This window comes from Pseudochaenichthys georgianus, chromosome 12, assembly GCF_902827115.2.
Source record: "Pseudochaenichthys georgianus chromosome 12, fPseGeo1.2, whole genome shotgun sequence".
In the NCBI taxonomy this organism is placed as follows: Eukaryota; Metazoa; Chordata; class Actinopteri; order Perciformes; family Channichthyidae; genus Pseudochaenichthys; species Pseudochaenichthys georgianus.
In genome coordinates this window covers 8,688,440-8,708,510 of record NC_047514.1, presented here as the reverse complement: position 1 = coordinate 8,708,510, position 20,071 = coordinate 8,688,440, and positions in this window count along the sequence as shown.

Genomic DNA, 20,071 nt, shown 5'->3' with positions numbered 1-20,071 from the left:
TTTCGGACATTCATTAAAACGCTTTATTTGCTTCCTCGAGCATACCTAATTGTGTCAACTGGCTTTCCCCCCCAATTGTATTGGTCTTTAAGGTCTCTACATTGGGACATTTCACCACTGGCCCATACAAAAAATGTGTCCCGAAGAAAAACTAGCTTACATAATACCCTCAATGCATATCTGCGTACCATCCCTTAAATTAGTTTCTCAGCAGGTTCTATTGGAGACCAAGACTTGTATCACCCCAAATCACCTTGGTTGACAGTTTCATAAAAAAAAAAACACGTCCTTTAAGTGGATCTAGCATCTGCGAGAGCCAAAATTGTTCAATGCCTTAAAACCTATTTTCTAGCTTTTCCATTCAGAATCATGCCTTTTATAGTGTATAGGCTCCTTAGAGATTCACACCCACTATGGTGTTTTTATCCCTAATGGACAGTTTCATTGCAGCATACTAAGAGAGCAGGTCCCTCAGTGCAACAAGCTCACGTCTGATCCAAAATATCTGTCTCAGTTCCATTCCCGGGGCCATTTTGTAACTTATCCAATTTACAAACACGGCCCCTCAGTGCAGTGGCTTCAGACCCGACACGAAATGTCTGTCTGATGACATCAATCTTGTTCAATGTTTTACTCCATTCTGACACAAAATGACATTCGGTGGGGTCGGTCTTTTCTCATCTTCTTTTCTTTTCACTGTTTTCTACATTCACTTTGTACCACTCAGAAGGACTGTGAATAAAACACCTGACATTTAATAAAACGGAAAAATATACACTGCAGCTGAATGTTTTTTTTTTGCCAACCAATCCCACCAATAGATGTTTGGATAATCGTTCTGGACCAACCATTCAAAGTCCCCAGAGGATGGCTCCTTATGACTCCTAAGTGATTTTGTAGGTTAATTTATTGCCGATTGTTGAAGTATCTGATCGTCTACTGCAGTGTTTCTCAAAGTGTGGTCCGCGGACCACTGGTGGTCCGTGAGCGCCCCCTAGTGGTCCGTGAGTATATTGGTAACATTTTACATTTGAAATAAATAAATACATTTAAGTTTTCCGCACTTTCGCAGGAATATCTCCACAATGGAGCGAGCTTAAGTTTCACTTTCAATTGCATGATATAGCCCAGTGCAACACCTTCGTCACACATGTTGCAACTTGTTTGTACCATTTTCAGGCGATTTGTAATCTGTTCTATAAAAACCATGTGTTTTTTTATATTTGTAGAGTTAGGTGGTCCGCGAGTGTTTTTTTATTGGTTAGGTGGTCCTTGGTATGAAAAAGTTTGAGAAACACTGGTCTACTGGATAAATGGCACAACATTTGGTTTAGACAATCATGGTCTCCAGAACAAATCTTAATGATGTGGGTTAATATCTATCTTCTTATAGATTGCTGTAAAATTCAGTAAAAATAATCCAATACTTGACATTTGACATTCATAACAAAAAATGAAATCCCAGTTTGCCCAGCTTTTAAGATAGTGAATACCATAATCTGTTTGACTGTCTAACATTAGCATGTTTGCATTTTGAGCATATTAGCATGATGCTAGAATTTAGCTCAAATTACAGGTGGGCCTGAGAACTGCCTCACAGTGTTGCTAGCATGCCTTTAGTCTTTTTTCTTCCCCATGGCACATATTTGCATTTTCCAAGTGTGCCAGTATGTCACAAAGAACAGGTCTGCACTATTTGACAAAAGGGAATCCAAGGAGTTATAATGTTACCAAACAATTGAAGGTCTGGAGACTGACCGTCGCCGTGTCTGTAGTCTGCACTGTCTCCCTCTAAGTTTTCTTTGCCAGAAATATTATGAAACCGGTAATTTTCTTGTAATGGCCATGCGGTTGCTGTCTTGATCGTTTTTTCTTTTGAGTTAATTAGGCAGACAGTGATTTATAGCTCGGACTGTTAATTGAGTTTGGTGTACTCTCACTCTCCCTTTCTTGGTCAATTGCTGTCTCTCATGCACAACCACAATCACAGTCTCATTTAAATGTGGCTGTCTGGAACATCTGTCTCTGCACTCCCATCATTCATTCACCCTTGCTTCGGTCGGTCTTCCTCTCGCTGACTTAAGACATCACCGCATGCTGAGTTTCTGATTTGCCCAATAACTTGTTTTTTGAGTTGACAGCTCATTCTTATTCAAGGATTTTACCCATATCAAACATCGATATGAAATGGCAACAATGTCAAAAAGGCTTGCATGCACAGAGATCACGTCCATTTTATTGTATTTTTTCTGAATAACCTCCACTTGTTTGCAACACATTTCAGATGTGGATTTTGAGTTTCATACGGAACACATGCGTCTCCCAAATACCAATCCAGTTAGCTGTCCCACTTTCTCTCCGTCATTGTGTCTTACTGAACTCCATGGTAACACTGGCTCTGTCAAGCCGTTGTGATGCCAAAACTATGAAAAGTTTCTCAGAAATTCTCATTGTTGCCATGGCAATAAGTCTTTAGAGTTTCAGTTTGTACACATCATTAAAGCTACTCTTGAAAATGACAACTAACTTGACGTTTTGATGATGGTAATGGATGTCAAACAACTAAAATATAATATATGATTCCCATCATTTTTTACTAAATGTTTCAGCCACATTGCTCTGTGTAGGCATACACATGCGTTAAGTTTCAATATGAGTTAATTATTTAGATGTTCCCTTTAATTTGATGCCCATCTGTATATACACATTTGCATCTTTGTGTGTGTTGCCAGGCATGAAATGTGTGTGGACATGAAAGTGATGAAACAAGATAAATTGTTTGATCCGATATAAGATTTCCCAACCAATTATCTCATGTCACTGCCAGCCAGATGGAATTAAAAGGTAGAGAAATTACCCAGAGAAAACATACCCACTTTTTGTAGAGAGGAATAATTATATTATCCGGCGCTTCAGCAATGCATTTAGCGAGTGAATAGAATGATAGACAAAGAGACAATGGAGACTCCAGACAAGAGAGAGACAGGTCATTTGACCACTTGATGAGGGCAAGAAACAGTTTTGTATGTGTCTATGCCTTCACGGTCCATTGGGAGGAAAAAGAAGAATGAATATTCAAATTAGGTTTTTACAAGAAGAAAGTTAGGACTAATTGCCTGCTTAGCCCCCATGGAGCTCTTTGTGTACATCTTATTATTGTTTCCTTAGGCATTGTACTTTTTATTGTCTCACCTTCCCTTTCTTTTGTTACTCAGTATGTATTTGTACTTCTATATGTTGTTGATTTCCAGAAATGCACAAATTAGGGACAGAGTTAGATCTGACTTCTTAGGCAATTTGCAAACAAAGAAAGTCTCAGGTATTCAGAAGGTATCAAGAAGATAAAGAATGAACCCAAAGCAAACTACAACTAGCAAATCCATCCTTCAGGTAAGGAGATGCAGTTGGTGAGGTGAGCAGCAGGTCACGGGTCTGACGAGAGTATGACCATCAGGTGTGCAGAGCCTGGAGGAGAGGGGGCTCAGGTGTTACTAATCACACTAACGACGGCTCTGTAGTGATTGGCTGTGAGCACACACAAGGAAATCTGTCATCGTTAAATTCAGTATTTACACCAGTGATTCTTTCTTCCGTGACATGTCTCAACGTCTATTTTAAAGAAGACCTGTTGAAGCCATTTTGCATTTTTGCCCATTTATAGTTTTGATGTAATATTAGGCATTTTCTGTAGTATTATTATGCAGATGATGTTTTGGAATCCATTGCTCTGATTATCTGATTATTATGATTGATAGTGACTTTACCTATAGGTGTAGTTTTCACCCTTTTTATTTAGTACAGGTGAAAAGGTGTATAATAATTTTCGGGGGCATTATACCCAAGCTACATATGATTTGTCTTATGGCAACGAATGTTTTGTTAAAAGTTTTATCAACATTTTTCTGCTCTCCTTCAAATACTTTGATGACTAAATGGCTGACAAACCTTGTTGAACATAATCATTATAAATAGGTTTTTCATTATTTGCTGGATTACTGTATATATATTTAAATTCTGTTTGTGATTTGAAGTATATATATATATATGAATTATATATACCCAAGATATAAAGTATATCTCATTTGTGTATCTGGAAGTAGTCTGGCGGCCGCATGGCAATTCTCTTGGAACACGTCACTATGAGTTAAACTCCATTTGACCACAAAATCTGATTAGCAATCTGTTAAAATTGCAAATGGAACCCATTATGGCTAGACGCAACCGCAGACCTCATTTCTTTTAATGAGTCACATACCAATAAAACACATGGACCAACCACAGTTAACGCTCTGTTTGAGTTAAAAACACAACCTTCAAACTTGAGTAATAATTACCCCAACACCAAAACTCAATAACGTCACACCTTGGCGACGTTCTGAAGTCCAAACTGGAATATCATGCAGTCGTACTATCTGTATTAACAATATACAGTTATTTATAAATCACCTTTGACACACAGGCATTACAAAAAATACTTCAAAACAAGGGAACACTCTTATTGCAACTTTTAGGTCCTTATCTTCTCCCAGCGCCTCTTCTTTAGCGCTTCCTTCTGTGTTTCTCTTCTCTGCTTGACATTTAGGAAACACCTATGATGTCATGATGTAATTCTGAACTATCTCTGGTTTGCCTCAATATCTTTAATCTGACAGCAGGGATTATCAAGGGTAGTTCCTCTTGACAGAGCATCACACACGCTCAAGTAACCACACAGAAACAGATGGATACACTTACAAACAACACGGTCTTACTGTTGGTGGGAGTTTCCTGATAGCAAATAATTATCCGTGTCATTTATAACTGGTGCGGACAAACGTGCTGAGACTGAGTTCAAGAATGAGAGAAAGAGACCGAAGGAACTAAAGGACTTGGCACATTTTTTATTCCCCCTAGCAAAATGTTTATAATCGACCAAAACCCAGTAAAAACCATCTGTCGCCACTGCAGATCTCAGTGTAAATTAATGGTGCATTTTAACCGATGCAAAGGAGGATTTATGACATCCAAATGTTTGAGTGTACTGTACGAGGAACACATGGGAGTCTTTGGTGATTCCCCTGCCTGCAGCGTAGTGGAGACAGATGTATGTTCATGTTGGCACACATAATAAAAGGAGCATTGATTTACAAATACACTTATATGAAAAGGCAACAGAAGAAGAAGAGGTTTAACTCCAAATATAAACGACTACTAATAGCCTACTGTTCCTTTGTTTGAACAATGACTATGTCAAACCTGAGTCTAAATGCATTATGAAACGAAAGGATAGGTATGAATAATCAAAACAAACTGTTTTGTTTTACCATACACACATTGTGTTTGGCCCCATTGTATTGACTCATGTGCAAGGTGTGCAATCTAAGTTATTTGTGAAGATCACTACATGCCAAACACCAACCCTAACCCAAACTTTAACCAACAGTTGTCTTTGTACAATTGATTTTCATTGGTTCACACCAACATTGACACCAAGCAGGCTTTACTTGCAGTCAGCCTGAACATAAACGTGTGATCTGCACCTTTTAGAAGGAACATGAATCCAAATGATACTGGTCCATACAGCATTCAGAAAACAACCTATAAACCTGACTTCAACCTCACTATAACCAATAGTAGTCTCCAACTAGTTTCATATAACATGGAGGATGGGAGGCTGACATCATTCTTTATTTTCCCAAAGGCCTAACCCTCATCTTCTAAATATGTAAGATTTATTTAATAGGATGTTTCATCATTACAGGAGTCGAATACTATTTTATTTATTTTATTTGTGCCCATGCACCATAGATTAACACTCACAGTAGACGTTACATACAACCTTTATTTTACCAGGTGGTCTCATTGAGTTCAAGATCTCTCTGAAGGACAAATCTTTAATCAGACAAAAAAAAATACTTCAAATAATGTGGCTATACATTTAATATACATAAGCTTGAGAACAACTTTACACTCAATCGTAAATGAAAGCGACGGACTGCTGTCTTAACAATTGTTGGTGTCCCACGATGATTGGTGAGACCTAATTATGTCCTTGTGTCTATGCTATAGTCTTTGGTGATTCCCCTGCCTGCAGCGTAGTGGAGACGGGTGGCGCAGTGGTCTGTGCATCTGATCATCAGACTAAGGGGGGTGCTGGGGAACTCCAGTTCGAAACTCACTTCTGCTGCCACTGCGTCAGGCCATTGTGTCCTTGGGCAAGACACTTCACCCGGATTTGCTCCTGTGGGTATTGTCCACAGTACATGTATGATACTAATGTGTACTTGTAAAAGCGCCTCGATGATTTCGAGGCGTGAAGATGGATGGTGTGGCGCAGTGCGCTGTGCAATGATCATCAGTCCTTTTGTTGTTCTGTTTATGCTTTTATGTTTCATGTGGAACTACTTGAACAGGTCTCCCTTGGAAAAGAGATCAATGATCTCAATGGGATTTTATCTGTATAAATAAAGGTTTGAAATGAAATGAAATGAAAATCAGATCAAGGGGTGAAACCCGCCGCTGCTGCGTCTGTAAAGCCGTTGTGTACTTGGGCAAGACACTTCACCTGAACTTGCTCCTGTGGGTATTGTCCACAGTACATGACCATTGCATGTATGATATGTGTAATGTGTAATTGTAAAGCGCTTTGAGCATCTGGAAAAGCGCTATAATAAATGTAAGGAATTATTATAGCTATAGGAATATTTAAATAATAAAGTTCGGTATTGATTGTAAGGAATCCTAACTAAATGTAATCTTAGGTTTTGCAGAATACACGTTCAAAATAAACCTGTTGTATGGCAAAAGGTTGGTAACTGTAATAAAATCATTACATCGCACTCTATTAAAGCCAAAGAAAGATTATCTATCAGATAAATGTTGCTGTCTCACTGAAAATCTCGCTATATGACTTTCCAGACCAACACATATGACACATAACAAATTGGCAAATTAATTGATTAACCTCCAGATTCTTAATGTTTGCAAGTTGTATATTTATTGATATGCCACCTGTCCATTAGCTAACATTTGTTGACAGAACAACAGCCGCATAATTAGGTTAGCGTCCCCAGGCCTCCGGCTTTCTGATTACCATGACTATTTGCATAATTTTTCTTTGATTACATAACACAAAGATGGAAGATGTCGGCGGCTTGGTGTTAGTGCCAAGAAGTGATTAGTCAAATTGATTTCAATATCAATCAATGACATTCATTACACGTCATGATCCCAGAACATTTGTTTAATAAAATAGTTGTTAATATTGCTGGCAGATGGAGTGGGATGACATTGTGTAAGTATACCTCTGACTGGAGAGTGAGATATCAGTTAGGAGGCTCATATTATTGTAGCATTAATGTTGTTGATCTCCACAATGCAATATTACACTTTATAATAGGAATGTTATTAATGTTAGTCAGCTTGCAAATGTTATTGTGGAACCATTTTATGCTCTGTGAACTGTAATTATTCTTAATTACTGCTGACAAGAGCCTGAAGCCCCTTGACTACATTTTCAATCAGTCAAATAAATGTTCTACCAGTAAAAAAGACATTGGCCTAAAAATATTATTTCTGACTGTATGTGTAATTACATAATATACTTAATATACTTAATTCATTGTACAAATCATCTTGTATCACAAAAACAGAAACCCCCAGTACATACAGGGGACAATTCACAAAGGATCGCTCGCTTTTGCCATCAGTTAACCTTCGCAATTAAGACAAAAATAAATTGTATGATTCTCAAAACACCCACAAAAGGTGAAATGTGAGTTAAGTGAGCTGTCATGCAAATAGCATATGGTGCTCCTGTGCTATTTGCATGTATTTAATTTAGGTATTTTGCACACATTTGGTGCAAAATTTGACCCTTTCTATGCAAATGGACCTCATTGCAAAGGTCAGGATCTGTGGTTCCTGGTCTGATCACTGCGGATGGAAATTAGCTCAAAGCTAAATCTGGCACTGTTACGCTTGACATATTTTAATATTTTACGTGTTCATTACTGTGCATTGTCCCTGCCAAATAAACAATTAAAGTTAAAGTATGTCTGCTACTTTCAGATATTGTTCTGCCGGTTCACTGTGTTCTTGTCTTAAAGGCAACATTTTATACTATGTCAGTGGCGAACCGTGTCTATCACAGCTGGACCTTCTGTAGACACACACACACCCTCCGCCGCCGCCGTCGCCGTTATAATGTCCATCTTTTCACTGAATTGTCGTCTTGAAAAGGGTACTCACAACAATCCCGCAACAACATCATCTTCACCTGTTGCAGTGCAATTTCAATGTTAAAAACATTAAAACGGCATGAATTGCTTCGTCGCATTCATCTAATTAAATGGAAACTGAACAATCTGGTGCCACTAAATGTTTTTAAAGCTCGGTTGGATGCTAGTCAATCGGAAGCTATTGGTACCTGTTTATGTGGATAATTATGTAAATGATGCTGTATGATGTCCTTTTGTTGTTCTATTTATGTTTATGTTTCATGTGGAACTACTTGAGCAGGTCTCCCTTGGAAAAGAGATCAATGATCTCAATGGGTTTTATCTGTATAAATAAAGGTTTGAAATGAAATGAAATCTAGATCCTGTCTCGAGCCAGTTAACTAGCGGGCCTTCAGTACCCTGGAACCGAGGGAAACTCTGAAAGAATACGCCCATTGGCTACAAATCAATATATGATTGGTTGATCAAGCTGTCAATCCAAAGGTACTCTCTCATTCAGTCCAACGGCCAGGGTATTCTATCAAGGATATAGAATACCTTGGTTGAAGGATATTCTACTCAGAGACCCAGAAAAATATCTGATTGGTTGCTTTTTATTTCTAACACAAAACCACTGAAATGCGTAGTGCATGGACCGAGAAGGACAAACAAATCAACGTAACACTGTAATATTACAGATCAACAACACAGATACGATTCTCATTTATTCATTTTACATACATTTTATTTATATAATTAAATCGATTTTTTGTTTGTTTTATCTGAGTGTCCCTATGAATACCTTGAAGGCCCCCAGGTTCGCCACTGATATACTGTATATATACTATAAATATCACTCCTAAAAAAAAAGATGCTGCCTGTTTGTGGTGTAATGCAATATATTTAGTGAAACATTCATAGTGTTGCACTTGGTTGTTCACATAAAAACGTAGGGTTAGGGTTGTGTAAATATTGAAAAATAAATGAAACCTTGGCGTCCTCCTTGCCTCCACACAGCTAGCCAATGATGGAACGAGGTAAATGTAAATGATATAAGTTGTTGGAAGGTTATTTGAACAGACCAAACAAAGGGAAGGATAGACAAGTTTCACAACCCTGCTCTTTAAATAACCAAACAAATAAGAGTCCCACCACGTCAAGACACATGAATTCATAAGCCTTATATTTGATAGTCTTATTCTTAAACTCATTACTCACATCAAAGTTTGATTCATGAGAAAATAAGGTATTTTTGAGAAACGGAAGTGAGCACTGCATACATATGAATCTTGAATCACTTTGACTGTCAGTTGGGAGTACTTGCTGTTACAGCCTGCAGTCCTTCATCACTGGGCAATCGGCTCATAATTCCAACAAAACATTTCCCAGAGGATTAAGCAGCTTAGAAGTCTCATATCTTCTCTCAGTGTATCAGTTCCCAGTTATTTCTAACTGCACAACTGATAAAGGATGCCAAATTAAAAAAAGAACAGCCATGGCTGAGTTGGTGTTTTTCAAATCTGGCACACAATAAAACAGCAGATCTCTTTTTGTTTTTAACAGGAAATACAATGGATTTGACTGCTAGTTCCTCTTTTCTGTAAGCAGTAATGAACAATGCCAATAAAGTTGTTCAGAAAGTTATCTTTTTCCTTTATGAGCAAATTGCCCAAATATGCACAATGTCAGCTGGAATCAGTTCTATCAAGGACAAGCAGTTACAGCACATTTATGGTTTCACTGAAGATACAAATGTCATCCTTATAACATTTGTATTATGCCCCGAAACACATATGTTATTGTTGACTGAGGTATCTAATGCGTTGGATTACATTTCCATACATTAAGACCCCATTTACACGGGAACGTTTGCTTTTATGCACCAAATTCGTTTTCAAAAAAGTATTGCGTTCACACGCATTCGGCTCATTTAACGTGTCCGTTCACACGAGACCACTGGAAACACTGTAGTACATATGCCGGGCATGTTTGTAGCCTTTATTTAACCAGGTGAAAGCCCCTTGAGATCAAAATATCTCTTTTTCAAGGGTGACCTGCAGGACATTAGTTACACATGTAACATAAAAACAACAGAACAACAATAAGGATGACATACAACATAATGTACAGGGTACAGTTTACAAACTCTATTTACAGTGACAGGTACCATGAGTATCTAACAGCATGTCACCCAGCCGAGTTTTAAAATGATGCAGGGGAACCAAAGTGCTCAATTTTAAACAGGTTTGCAGACTGTTCCAATTTAGTGGAGCTGCACATCTAAAAGCTTTCTTCCCTAAGACAGTCCTAGCACTTGGCACATTTAATAAAACAACATCATGAGATCTCAGGCAATACGTACTTTCAATTCGTCGAGAGATCAGAGAGCAGATATAAAAAGGTAGTTTACCCAACATGGCTTTATAAATGAACATGTACCAATGACTGAGCCTCCGTACAGTTAGTGAAGGCAGACCTACCTTGGCATACAGGGTACAGTGATGAGTAAGTGCTTTACAGTTAGTAACAAATCTCAGAGCACTGTGATACGCAGCATCTAACTTTTCCAGGCAATGGGCAGGTGCATTCATATAGATCAAATCACCATAGTCCAGCACAGGTAAAAAGGTCACAGTGACTAGCCTTTTCCTGGCTTCAAATGAGAAACAGGACTTCTTCCTGTAGAAGAAACCTAGCCTAACCCTCAGCTTTTTAAGCAGATTAGTGACCTGAAGTTTAAAAGTAAGACAATCATCAAGCCAGATACCAAGGTATTTGTAACAGGCAACAACTTCAAGTTTTGTTCCTTGCGTAGTTACAATATCAAAAACAGGCTCTTTTGTCTTTTTTGCTTTTGAAAAGAGCATTACCTTGGTTTTATCCACATTTAAAAGAAGCTTTAATTCAGAGAGCTGAGTCTGAATAGTGTTAAAAACAGCCTGTAATTTAACAACAGCCTCTTTAATGGAGAGACCTGCACAATACATTACAGTATCATCCGCATAAAAATGTAAAGTAGCTTCATCCACATTATCACCTAAACTGTTAATATATATGGAGAATAAAAGTGGTCCTAAAACAGAACCTTGTGGTACACCATTAGAAATGTTTAACCACTCAGAAGACAGTCCATCAAAATGAACACATTGGGACCTTTCAGAGAGGTAGTTCACAAACCACCCCACTGCATGGCTGGATATGCCAATACTGAGTAGCCTCTGCTTTAAAATGCGATGATCGACGGTGTCAAACGCTTTGGAAAGGTCAATAAACAGAGCTGCACAACTCTGCTTATTATCTAAAATACTAGTAATGTCATTCACCACTTTCATTGTCGCAGTGATGGTGCTGTGTTTCTTTCTGAATCCTGACTGATGCTTAGACAGGATATCATTTATACATAAAAACTCCTTTACCTGTTCACTCACAAGGCGTTCGAGCACCTTAGCCAGAACTGACAATTTAGAGATTGGCCTATAGTTATTTAAAATAATTGCCTCCCCTCCTTTCAGTAAAGGCAAGACATAAGCAGACTTCCATACTTTTGGAATTGTATTTGTGCTGAGGGAGAGGTTAAAAAGAGAAGTAACAGGTGGAGCAATAAAATCTGCAGCTATCTTTAAAAAGAAAGGTTCTAAGTTGTCCGGGCCAGCCGGTTTCCTAGGAATAGCTTAGATAAGGCTTCATGAACAACATTGACAGTAAAAGGAGTAAAACTGAAAGGTTTTTCCAGACCACATTGTTCAGAGTCACGGATTGGGGTGTTCACAGAAGCAGAGTTAGTCACAGAATCAAACATAGAACCGCAGGACACAAAATGCTCATTAAAGCAATTTAGCATAGTAGCCCTGTCCGATATAGTGCCAGATGCTGTGGTAAGGCACGGAGGTAGCTCATTACGGATCTCACCGGTGGATATCGATTTTATTGCTTTCCAAAATCTCCTAGGATTATTTAGGTTTTCTGTGGTAACTGACAAATAGTACTTCGACTTTGCACTTTTGACATTTGAAGTGAAGCTATTCCTTAGCTGCCTAAAACGCAGCCACTCTACCTCTGAGCCTGATTTCCTAGCCTTTGCCCAGGCCTTGTTTCTCTCATGAAGGAGACTAGACAGCTCAGCAGAAAACCAAGGATTGTCTCGTCCCTTTACTCTAAATTTACGCAGGGGTGCATGTCTATCAATGATCTCCATAAAACCAAGATAAAAATAAGACCATGCGGTTTCCACATCAGCACACAGATCGATTTTACCCCAATCAAAATCAAACAGATCATGCACAAAACCCTGCTCAACAAAATGTTTATGGTCTCTCTTAATGATAATGCGAGGTTTAACCTTTTGGACCTTAGTGTCCCTAATTGTGGCTACAACACAGTGATCGCTCAGATCATTTGCAAATACTCCCACTGATGAATATTTATGGGGAACATTAGTTAAAATGAGATCAATTAGGGAGGATTTATTAGGGGACTTAATATTTGGGCGAGTAGGACTGTCAACAATCTGAGTAACATTCAATGAGATACAAAGGTTTTTAAAATCCTCTGACACTGCAGTTAACCAGTCCCAGTTAAAATCTCCAAGTAGCACTATTTCCTTGTAGTCTAGTTGTGATAAAAGATTTGCTAGTGAAGACAAGGAGTCTTTGACAGCTGAGGGGGGTCTGTAACAACTCACCACCATGACCTGTTGACCCTTTGCCACTTCTATATTTATGGCTAAAAATTCAAATTGCTTACTGATCGATTTGGAAACTAATGTGGTTACACTGAACTTATTCTTAACATAAATGGCAACGCCACCACCTTTATTAGGCCGGTCGGTACGATACACATTAAAACCATTTAAGGCAATGTCAGAGGCCAAAATAGACTTGTTTAGCCATGTTTCTGATAAAACAATGACGTCAGCGTCAGTCGAGCTCGCCCAGATACGGACAAAATCTAGTTTACCTAACAGACAGCGCACATTCAAGTGGATGAAACCCAACCCAGACCTAGCTTTAAAATCAGCAGGAGTAGCGATCTGACTATTACTACTGGGCGGACCAGGGTTAGGTTGTACATTTCCTGACAGTAATAACAACAACAAAACCAGGCATCTTTTCCTCTTAAACAACACAAATACATTGTCATCTAATTTAGAAACACCCGCAAAGTCTGCGAGAGTGTGATTAGAGCTTAAGAAGCAGTCCTGAATAACCATCATCGCAGGAAAATAAAAAAGACACACATATTTTGTCGAGCAGATTGACTGTGACAAGGCAACCGGTAATTGTTTGAGCAACACATCCGAACCTTTGCAGGGGATGCCCACTGCGGTTGGCAGAACAGACCTGAATCCAGTAGTCTTCTCAGAATGACTAGAGATCTTCTCATAGTCCAAAACAGTTAACAGGCACAGCAGAATCCCGATATGGGCCATTTTCCAAGACCAGCACACAGTATCCGCGATGTTCCTTGAGCAAAATCAGCACAGCAGCAAAGGACAGGCGAAAACAGCAGCGTGGAAGCACTCCGGTCCCTCCGTGGTATCCCCGAGGTGAAAGCAGGCCTCTGCAACAGCAGAACCAGGACAGGTGGAAAGCAGGCCCCAGCGGTGGTAAAATCCTCCTGCGTACAGCAGCACACGCCCGGTGGAAGCAGGCCAATTTATTTATTGTTTTGTACAATGACTTGTATTCTGAAGTGTCCCATCTATAAATCAATTCTGTATTAAATTATAGCAACCACTAGCACGCCAGACACACACTGCCTACTGCCACCTTTAAGCGATTTGCGACTTGTCTTCATCCCTCTCAACTCGTAGATAGCTGTGGATAAAAGTGAGAGCCAACGTTTGAGCATGTTATCTGTTACTTTGCAGTCCTAATGGTGATGCAGCTGCCGATCCGATCTTCAAATGTCAGCTGGTTCATTATTAAACCAAAGGGATGCGATCCTACCTGTCATTTAGCTGCTTTAGAAGGTCAGCAGCTTAAGAGTCTTCAGCTCGATACCTGAGCTCAGCTGAAGAAAATAAACACATTATTACTCACAATATAAGACACTAATACATTTTGAATGCCTCTTTGAGCAGCACACACTTCCACATGAACACACAGACACAAGCACAGTTCAATAACTTGAGATGTCGACCATCATTCACCGTTCTTCCTATCTTTAGCCCTTAGTATATGCAGGCTTAAATATGAAGAAAGTTTGTTTAACCTGTTGTTCAATCATCCATGAGGTTAACGCTTAGTATGCTATGAAAAGGGTCCCCAAACAAATAGAAGACCATAGATTCAAGCACCCTCTTCAAAACTATTTTGCCCCTAGGTCTCCGGTTAATAGCACTATATATGCATTTTTAATCTCACAGATTTACGCTTTTATTTCCTTCCATTTGTCTGTCACTTGTCTGATTCTCCATTCCTCCCTCTGTAAGATCTATATAATGAGGCCCTGTAGCCTTTAACCTATCCTCAATAAACTCAGTTCTCCTCTATACTTTCTTTTTCTTTCATCATACAAAATTCAGCAGTGAGGAAGATCACGGAAAGGAGGGGTCAAGGATTTCAACTGTCATTAGCATTTAGATTTGAACCGGTATGAGGTTTTGGTATGATGTGGAAATATTTTCAAGTGATGAGGAACATGAGGGCGGGTGGAGAGCGTTGCAGAGAGACATGTCAGTCACCGCAATAGTGAGAGGGCGATAAAAAGCTGTGGCTAAACTTGTTTTTCAAGCGAATCCGAATAGGAAGTGTCTAAGAGGCATATTGTGAAGAAGAAAGCTATTTAAAAAGGACTGGACAGAAAGTGTGATTTAAATAGTGGGGTGGCAAGAGACATATATGGGAGAGTGGAAAGTAAATTGTGATAGGCAGATGGGGAGAAGAGAGACTTAGGACTTTTCATCTTCCTCACTCTCATCCGCTTTTTTCAACACAGAACATGTGTTTTGGCAGGAAGACGGATAGAAAGGAAACATTTCAGATGGAAGATTTTCTTTAGCTCTATTATTCTGTGCACTCAATGACTGGAGCACGGTTCTTCCACTGGAAACAAATTCCTTCATATGTGCTTTTAAATTGCGTGACAACACTTATAGCCAAAGGAAGACAAAAGAGGCCTGGATGGGAAAATGTTAAAGAATGCATTTGAAAGTTATTCCACTACAGTAGTGACATTCTCATTATATTTGTATTGTAACATTTTACTGGAGCAACTCAGCACATCTATTTAATTTGCTTTATGTTTATTCATACAACTTGTTTGGGTACCAATGCTATTTTTAGTTTGTTCATTTTAATTTTTCTAATTCGAATGACATTTCATGTTCTTTTTTATTTTCTGTCTGATTTATATTGTTCTAGGACAGAATCAGAATAAATAAATAAAAACGTATCTATAACACATTCTATGATGTTGATGTCTATAACGTATTTTGATTATACTTATATTGCATTATAATACAACTGTATAACTACATTAAACACTTTATTAACAAACATAACATTTTAAAGCACTTTTAAATTGACATTATAATGTTAATAACGCATTATAAAAATACTTATGTTTTATATGATTTAATTGTATATAGTATATGATCATAAAACATAAAATAATGCATTACAAATATGGGAAATAAATTACACTTTGTTAAAGTGTTACCAAGATCTCACTTCCTTAAAAATCAGGTTACCTTCTTCAGTCTGATAAAGAATCCAAAGACCAATACGATTGTATTTACCATCACGGCAAACCGAGAAAAGAAGTTGATTGGAAGCTGAAGACATGGAAATACTTTTGTCATATGAACACAAACATTTAAAAAGGATTAATTGATAATCATAACTCACTAATCAATACATTGCTTAGAGCGCAGTTAATGTGTCTAACCAATGCAGCCATGTATAGCACATTAGGTGACAATAACAACACCTTTGCTAGTGGTTTGTCTCTGTGTCTGAAGGACTCTGTGGCTCTCCTATCCCTCCCCAGGCCAACAGTGGGCAGTATCTGCTGTCAGTACTTTCTCACCATGTACAGATACAAAGCTGGCAAACATAAAAGCAGCAGATGCTCACTGACGACAAAGCACTTGAAAGGTACTGAACCCCATGAACATACCTCTAACATTAGTTGTTCCGTTTTCTGGTCCTTACTTAATGGTTCTCTAATGAGTTGCATTGAGGATTAACTGTCTACCATGACTTAACTACAACAAATGTAATAGTTTGGAAAACAAGTTTCCGTGCCCCGACAGATGTGTAGAGAGGGTTAGAGGGGTAAATGGAAAGAAAGAACATTTTCTTCCAGTCAGCTTCATGGTTCTCTCAGGTCCGAGGGTATGTTTGTTTCAGATGTGAGCATCTCCCATTGGGACGGGGCTAAGCCTGGTGCAGTAACTCATCACTGGCCCACGTCTGCGCAAAGTTACGTTCTCAACCTGACTTCATGACTGTGGTTATTCCCTTAACACGGGCAGTAACTCTTTCCCACTTTTTCCCCCTTCTCTCTATCCGGCTCAGCTCTACAACCGATTGACATGTTATGTATAAGGCTTATTATCTTTAAACATATTATATCCCTGTTTTCCCTAATCATTCCAAGACATTCTTTAAAAGATATCGGACATTTTGAGCGGAGCCCTTTACAAGGTTAAAAAAATATGGCAGAAAAAAAAAGATAAGTGAGCCTAATTTGAAACACTGTATCTCACTTAACCCTGGCCTGACTTGAAGTCCATGTAATGGTTACAGAGCAATTTCCTGTCTGGCAAACAAGGACATCTATGTACAGGTCAGAGTTCAGAGATAATCTAATTTTCCTTAAATACAATTAACAGATTTGCAAGATAATGTCACGCTGAATGTGAGGATGTATATTTGTGTGTGTATACATGTGTGTGTTTCAGAGGGAGATGGAGACAGACAGCATGCCTCCACCTGTTTCTGATTTAGATGCCCTGATACAGATCTCAGACTGGCCTTAACTCTCTTGGACTCTCTCAGAAGCACGAGGGAATGAGCTGTCTGTTTGGCATGCACGTCTGCAGTGGATACTCTGTGTGTGCATGTGTGAATGGTTGAGTGTTCGAACCTACGAATGCATCTCGGTATGTCTTGCCTGTGTGCATGTGCACTTAAATTCACATCCGTACGTGTGTGTTTTTTTGGTCGCATGCTGCTATAAACACATGCACGTGTGTATGCGTGTGCCTTCGGCGGGAATGCTTTATACTGAATCACACACACCTGTGTCTGCACCAGTAAAAGCAGTTGTGTAAATCTACCTGCTTCCTCTCCGTCTCCTTCACTCAACACAAACTCTGGAAGTCGTTCCCAAAGATTCTTTGATGTTTCAGATTTTGTTTAGTGTTGGGGGTTAGAAAACCCTTTCGGCTGGGTAATATAGAAGTTCAGCAAGGAAACATAAACTGATTAAAAAAACACATTACGGACACTTTATTTTTATAAGTCTAAAGAAAAGTTACATTGACCCGTTCGTGCCTAAATACTATATTTAGTACGACAAGCAAAATAGCCACGTTTACTCTGATTTGAAAGCACTACTTTCGTTTTGACATTATGAGGTCACTTGGAGGCACATTGAACCACCAAATCTACAAAGGGTGTTATAATGTTGAGCAATTTTGACTTTTTCTGCATATTTTCTGAGTGAATTTGCGATAAAGTTAGCTATTATAAAGACTTTGTAACAACAAAGTCACACGTTTTTCGTTCATCCTGAATTTCCCCAGCAGACAGATGACTTATTCAGTTAATTATTAAATGATAATTATATCTGTTAAATCCCCATTGTTCCCATGATGGACATACCACAGAGAAAACATTGAACAACCAAACACGAACAGAACAAAATGACTGTTTTCAGACAGCTCCTATTATTTGTTGGACTCTAAAAGAATCAACCAGGCGACATAAAGGCCGATTTGACTTGCCTGCATCGTTTGGGATTGAACTTTTTCAGGTTTAGTGAAAAGTTAAATTGAGTATATGTCACATTTTATTCCACAGTCACACTATATATATATATACGGAGGGGGAGGGAGCAGATTTGTCTCCTCCACTTAAATAGCAGGTGCGCAAAATAGCAGGTGCGCTGGCATGGTGCCAAGCAGCGTCACAGAGGGAGGAGACGTGACGTCCGGTCACATATACCCCCCACTTTTGCATCGTCGACCCGACGGTGAATATGAGAAGGCTAATACTAGCACCAAGGCCTGAAAACGGCAGATTGGGAATTAGACACGGGGGCCCGAAGTGGACTCGCTACGTTGTCCTGAGGGCCTGTAGACCGAGGAAGATGGTGGACATTTGAGTGGTGGCCAGCCGTAGGGCGAACAGTTCGACGCACAGCCTGATGGTTAGTACTGGGCTGATCGGTTGGGGACACTGAAAGACCTGGGAGGAGGCAACCTGCAGGGTGAGGCGCTTCCTGAACAGGCCTGACCTGCAAAGGGGTTGCAACAGAGGGACAAGAAGCACCTGGAGCTACTGCAGGTGGTGAAGAGTGAGTCTCCGAAACCAACAGCCAAAGGTCGCCATCGGCAGAGGAGTGATCTGTTAAGACAGTCGACACGGGTGGAGGTGGAGGCCTGGGTGGAAAAGCGGTGGCCTCAGGACAAACCACAGCCTTCAACATGTCCTGGTGGACATTTCGGACTCGTTGTAGGTCATTCACTGGGGCCACCGTATAGACTGTTCCTTCACCAGATGGCGCCTTCACGACCTGGTGGGCTTCAGAGATCCTGGATTTTATGCCGCCCTCTAACCCCATGGTTCCTCAGATAAACCATTTGGCCAACTGGGAGATGTGCCTCTCGGACTCGCTGGTCATGCCGCTCTTTCCGGCGGCCAGCAGCAGCCAACAACCATTCACGAGCACCCTCAAAAGCAATTCTGAGCCTGGCTTGATATTCGACCACCCAGTCCTGTACCCCGCCAAGTACCGGCTCCTGGACTCGACCCAGGAGAAAGTCTATAGGAAGCTGAGGTTCCTGTCCAAACATCAGATAGAACGGTGTTTCACCAGTGCCCTGATGAGGCGTAGTGTTGTAACAGAACAGCACCTGAGGCAAACAGGAAGCCCAATCATGTTTGCGAAATGCTGGTAAGGTGCGAAGGAGGTTTTGGAGGGTTCTATTGAACCGTTCGCATTGCCCGTTACCCGCAGGATGGTAGGGGGTAATACGGGATTTAGCAACACCGTACAGAGAACAAAGTTGCTGGATCAAAGAACCCTCGAAGCTCCTTCCCTGGTCCGAATGAAGACGGCTTGGGACCCCAAACTTATAAAACCATTCATAGGTCAGGACTTGGGCCACAGTGGAGGCCCGTTGGTCCCGAGTGGGGACAGCCACTGTGAATTTGCTGAACACGTCAGTCATGACAAGGACGTTCTCCAGCCCGTTCCGGGAGGGTTCCAACAAGGTGAAATCTATTGCCAAGATTTCATTGGGTCGTGAGGCAAGCAAGTAGCCCATAAAGCTATGGGGTACATGCCCCGAGTCTTTTGCCACTTGGCAACTGTTCACACTCCTGGACCCAGCTCTTGATATCCGAGGACATTCCCGGCCAATAGCATCGTTGTCTGACTAACTCCGTAGTCCTTTCGATTCCTTGGTGGCCATGCTCTTGGTGTAACTGCTTCAATGTTTCCTGCTTGAGAACAGCAGGCAAAATGAGCTGAAGATATTCTTCACCTCCATCAGGGCGGAACACTCGTCGGAAAAGGACTCCGTCGTTCTCCACAAGGCGGTCCCATTGACGCAAAAGCGCCATGACTGGACGGCGAAGCTGCTGCCTCTCCGCCGAGGTAGGCTGAGCCTTACTCTTCGAGTAAGGCTCGAGGAGTGG